We start from the raw sequence: 6,000 nt of genomic DNA, 5'->3' as shown, positions 1-6,000 counted from the left end.
TTTCACAGAGAAATGATGACAATTGGAACCGCTAATGTTCCCGCAACTATCCTATTGCGTGCATCCTGGTTACAAGAATTTGGGCATGCTGTTAGGCCATTGCCTTAGACACCTTCAACAACATTTACAAACTGATTGTTGGTCCAGCAACATGTTGTATGCAGCTTCCACGGTTACACGTTCAAGATTGAAAGGCATACTGGGTGATACAAAGCACACTGATGGTTGTGATATAAACAACTTTAACACTTACTAATACGCGCCACACTGTGAAGCCACACCCAACAAGATTGACAAGCACATTTCGGGAGAACATCCTCACAGTAACACGACATAAACGCGACACAACATATACCCATATACTTTTGTATCCGTGACACATACTGAATATATTTTACACCCCCGTGCCCCCAACCCCGCCCACTTAACAACGCAAGGGGGGGTGCATAAAGTAGTCAGGAAGTATCATGAATACAAAGGATTATGGGTATTCGTTGTGTTGCGTTTATGTTGTGTTACTGTGAGGATGTTCTCCCGAAATGTGTTTGTCGTTCTTAATTGGTGTGGCTTCACAGCGTGGCGCATATTTCTAAGAGTGTTAAAATTGTTTATATCACAACCATTAGTGTACTCTGTGTCACCCAGTATGCCTTGCAGTCAGTCGTGTGAGTTTTGCTGTGGAAGTCACACACAACATGGTCCTGGACTGAGAAGTGTTTCGCACATGTTGTAATATACGACAAAACCTACGGCTTCATAGCACGCCCAAATACTTATTATCTGGGTAACTTTCGGCAGTCATTCAGGAGAATAATAGCATTTCATATTGTCTTCTTTGCCTTATGACACAGGTCTTAAATGGCATTTTGAATGGCAAGCATCCCGATCACAGAACCATGCATATCAAATATTTCTGAATGGTTCAACCGCCACCTGCTCGACCTGCGGTTTATCCACGGACTCCGTGCATCTCTAATATATATATATACAAACCCCGTTTTCATATGAGTTGGGGAATTGTTAGATGTAAATATAAACAGAATACAATGATTTTCAATCCATATTCAGTTGAATATGCTACAAAGACAACATATTTGATGTTCAAACTGATAAACATTTTTTTTTATGCAAATAATAATTAACTTTAGAATTTGATGCCAGCAACACGTGACAAAGAAGTTGGGAAAGGTTGCAATAAATACTGATAGAGTTGAGGAATGCTCATCAAACACTTATTTGGAACATCCCACAGATGTGCAGGCTATTTGGGAACAGGTGGGTGCCATGAATATCTAAGAATATCTAAGATAGGCTGACACAGTTGTGGAAATAAACACATCAGAAGTGCTGCTTCGAAACAGGAATTAATGTCATCAAAACGACTTCAAGCGGCATGCAAAATGAATGAATGAATGAAGCGTTGGTACGCCGAGACATGGTTCTAAATCCTAAATCACGGTTCCAAGTAAAAGCAACTGATTGAAACTTCAGAGGTTGAACTCGATTGTATTATTAATGCTGCAATCTCAAACACAACAATGCCAAAGATATTTTGACATTCAGCGACAGGCCTTTCAGACTTCAAACACAAACTAATTTCAAGGTACCATGTTTTTATTTGTCTTCTTGACCAACTACCGGTCAAGAAGACATGCGGGCATGTAGAGAAAAGTTCAAAGTAGATTGAGTCTGATGAAAAGACACAGCGTAAGATTACAGTAACTGCAGGAGCAAATGAAACAAGACGAGAAGTGAAAGCAGAACGGCAGAAAGCGTCAGGCGTTGCCATCTGGAGCGAAGGCTCTCATGTCAGTGTGAGCCAACAAAAGAGGACAAGAAGGGTACACTCCCGCCCCCGGTCAGACATTATTAAAAGGTCAAGCAAGGGGGAGATTGAAGTGCTACTCGGACATAAGGAAAGAAAAGCAGAGGTTGATAAGCGGACTTTGTAGACAGCCATGAATATGTGGTGACATTGATTGATTGATTGATTGATTGATTGATTGAAACTTTTATTAGTAGGTTGCGCAATACAGTATATATTACGTACAATTGACCACTAAATGGTAACACCCGAATAAGTTTTTCAACTTGTTTAAGTCTGGGTCCACGTTAATCAATTCACATAGTAGTAGGGTTGTATGGTATACCGGTACTGGTATAGTATCGCGAGACTAATGAATCAAAAATGGTACTATACTCTTGACTAAAAAGTACCGATTCCCGTTTTTTTTCTTTTTTTTTCAACGGGCATGATGGCGCGTCGTCGTCACATCGTGACATTGTTGGTTTTACGAGCAGAGGAGCATGTCCGACAGCGCACAATCACTGAGTACTTACAAGCAGCCACGGTGTGTGGACTGTAAAAGGAGAATGAACGCATTTTGCCTTGAAAAGTAACAATAAGGGTGAATCTATAACACTGAAATGCTGCTCAGCAAGCTGTGTTTTAAACCATGGCTAGCTAGCTAGCGGCTAACGTCCTTAAGCAGTCGGCATTGTTTTAGCTACTTCTAAAACGCTAATCCTCGCCTCTGAATGAAAACAAATGCGAATGGGCGGATCTACACCTGACATCCACTGTAATGATACCAAGTACAGTCGATTTCAAGTATCTAGTCCATAATACTATGATTACAACGATATTTGTTATTGTCACAGAATCTTTTTTCCATTTTTCAAAATTAATATGTTTATAAACTCAGGAAATACACCCATGGACACATGAGGACTTAAATTATGACCAATGTAGGACCCTGTAACTACTTGGTATCAGATCGATACCTAAATCGGTGGTAGATTCCAGAAAACACAGAGTGAGATGTTCTACCTCTTGTGCGAAACACAAATGCATAAAATGACTTAACACATTAAAATGACTAGTAAAATATTTAAAAACACAACAATCAACTTCTAAAACATTAAAAACGACTCCAAAACATATAAAATGACTCCAAAGAGATGCTCCGTGACATCTAAAATTTAAATTACTCCTAAAACACATAACAAGACTCCTAAAACACATAATAAGACTCCTAAAACACGTAAAAAACTCATAAAACACGTAAAAATACTCCTAAAAACACGTAAAAACATATGTAAAGTATAAAACAACAGAAGAATAACTGATTATTACATTTGAACAGAACATGTTGAAACGGAATATAACCATATATTAGCAGTAATATTTTTATTATTTAAGCCAGGGGTGTCCAAACTTTTTCCACTGAGGGCCGCACACTGAAAAATCAAAGCAAGCGGGGGCCATTTATTTTAAAAAACAATCCAATGTATGTAAAAAATATATACATTTAGGCCTCCACTCAGGCTTGATCCCGGGGACCCCAAAGGGTTTTGGTAAAAATAAAATGTTAAAAATCTGTTATTATTCAGTATTATTATTTTTATTGTTATTCAAGTTTTAAATCTCTAGATCAACATTAGGTCTATCTGGTAATATGACATTTGTAAAGATTTAAGTTGTATGCTCTTTTTGTCAAAGAAAACCATGTTTTTTTTATGGAAAAAAACACAAAATATGCAATATTTCCACCCAATAAAATGTTTAAGTAGAATATTTCAGATTATATAATAATTGGAGCCGTAAAAAGGTCAACAACTCATAATACCATTGATTTTAATTCACTATTATTTTTTGTGCAATGACACTTAAAAACAAAACACTGATCCAAAGGGGTCCTACTCATTAAAGTGTTAAAAAATTAATTATAATGTTTTTTTTTTTACTGTTTACTTTTAACACAACTTCAGATCTATTTGTCAATTATAAGTTGTAGTTTATGTTTTTTGTTTGTTCGTTTTAGACCCTTCTTTGAAAAAAAAACAGCTCAGTTTTTTATATGGCAAACACAAAATATCCAACATTTGCCGACAAAAATTTCTCGTAGTGGAATATTTAATGTGACGTAATTGGAGCCTTGAATAGGTCAATAATTCATAATGACATTGATTTTGACTCACTTATTATTTTTTAAAGAAAGAAACAGCCTGCATGGCAGCTGTGTGTTATTAGAGTAAACATTGCAAAATGTTCCTGATACATTTTACATTAGCTCTTTTATACCACTTTTTATGTTTGAATTTTTTCCATAGTATTTTTAAAATGTGCCGTGGGGCCGTTAAAAAATTACCTGCGGGCCGCACTTTGGACACCACTGATTAAAGCGGACAAACCTTTTGTTTTCGGTTTCCTCGCTGCAGAGACACTCTGTGGAGGTTCTGTGTGAGTTCAAACACGGCGCTTTGTCTCCTCTTGTTCAACTGAGTTCATGCCTAAATCACATGCCGTCACATGTGGGTCGGCATAGCTCGGTTGGTAGAGCGGCTGTGCCAGCAACTTGAGGGTTGCAGGTTCGATTCCCGCTTCCGTCATCCTAGTCACTGCCGTTGTGTCCTTTACCCACCTGCTCCCAGTGCCACCCACACTGGTTTAAATGTAACTTAGATATTGGGTTTCACTATGTAAAGTGCTTTGATTCCCGAGATAAAAGTGCTATATAAATATAATTCACTTCACACATTAATTACATTCCCATAGGCTTTCCCAATAATCTTATTATTTTTCTGCGAATAGTGTATTCATCACAGTGCTTAGAAAAATGAATTATTTGCGCTTTAAATAGTTTTTTTGGTTTTGTTTTTAGTCCAAGAAATCTTAAAACGGCACGACTTTTTCAGGGAACTCACCTTGTGGTCAAAGTTGGAACTGCGACTAAACTTTTCAGGCTCTTTGCTGCTATCTCATTGTTGAAATTGGTAGTGCGTTTTTCAGGCTAAAAGTGAAAATTGGCACAAAATAACAGGAGTGTAATACTGACTGTGCTCCATCCATCCATCCATCCATCATCTTCCGCTTATCCGAGGTCGGGTCGCGGGGGCAACAGCCTAAGCAGGGAAACCCAGACTTCCCTCTCCCCAGCCACTTCGTCTAGCTCTTCCCGGGGGATCCCGAGGCGTTCCCAGGCCAGCCGGGAGACATAGTCTTCCCAACGTGTCCTGGGTCTTCCCCGTGGCCTCCTACCGGTTGGGCGTGCCCTAAACACCTCCCTAGGGAGGCGTTCGGGTGGCATCCTGACCAGATGCCCGAACCACCTCATCTGGCTCCTCTCGATGTGAAGGAGCAGCGGCTTTACTTTGAGTTCCTCCCGGATGGCAGAGCTTCTCACCCTATCTCTAAGGGAGAGCCCCGCCACACGGCGGAGGAAACTCATTTCGGCCGCTTGTACCCGTGATCTTATCCTTTCGGTCATGACCCAAAGCTCATGACCATAGGTGAGGATGGGAACGTAGATCGACCGGTAAATTGAGAGCTTTGCCTTCCGGCTCAGCTCCTTCTTCACCACAACGGACCGGTACAACGTCCGCATTACTGAAGACGCCGCACCGATCCGCCTGTTGATCTCACGATCCACTCTTCCCTCACTCGTGAACAAGACTCCTAGGTACTTGAACTCCTCCACTTGGGGCAGGGTCTCCTCCCCAACCCGGAGATGGCACTCCACCCTTTTCCGGGCGAGAACCATGGACTCGGACTTGGAGGTGCTGATTCTCATTCCGGTCGCTTCACACTCGGCTGCGAACCGATCCAGCGAGAGCTGAAGACCCCGGTCAGATGAAGCCATCAGGACCACATCATCTGCAAAAAGCAGAGACCTAATCCTGCGGTTACCAAACCGGAACCCCTCAACGCCTTGACTGCGCCTAGAAATTCTGTCCATAAAAGTTATGAACAGAATCGGTGACAAAGGACAGCCTTGGCGGAGTCCAACCCTCACTGGAAATGTGTTCGACTTACTGCCGGCAATGCGGACCAAGCTCTGGCACTGATCGTACAGGGAACGGACTGCCACAATAAGACAGTCCGATACCCCATACTCTCTGAGCACTCCCCACAGGACTTCCCGAGGGACACGGTCGAATGCCTTCTCCAAGTCCACAAAGCACATGTAGACTGGTTGGGCAATCTCCCATACACCCTCA

At 41.2% G+C, this 6,000-nt stretch overlaps 1 protein-coding gene across 2 annotated transcripts in view; it reads left to right on the top strand.

Annotated features, from left to right (window-relative positions):
• cpne5b (copine Vb) overlaps positions 1-6,000 on the top strand; it is a 437,932-nt gene that overhangs the window by 69,622 nt on the left and 362,310 nt on the right. The window lies entirely within an intron of this gene.

This window comes from Nerophis ophidion, linkage group LG16 (genome assembly GCF_033978795.1).
Source record: "Nerophis ophidion isolate RoL-2023_Sa linkage group LG16, RoL_Noph_v1.0, whole genome shotgun sequence".
In the NCBI taxonomy this organism is placed as follows: Eukaryota; Metazoa; Chordata; class Actinopteri; order Syngnathiformes; family Syngnathidae; genus Nerophis; species Nerophis ophidion.
This window is presented reverse-complemented; position numbering and strand designations above follow the sequence as displayed.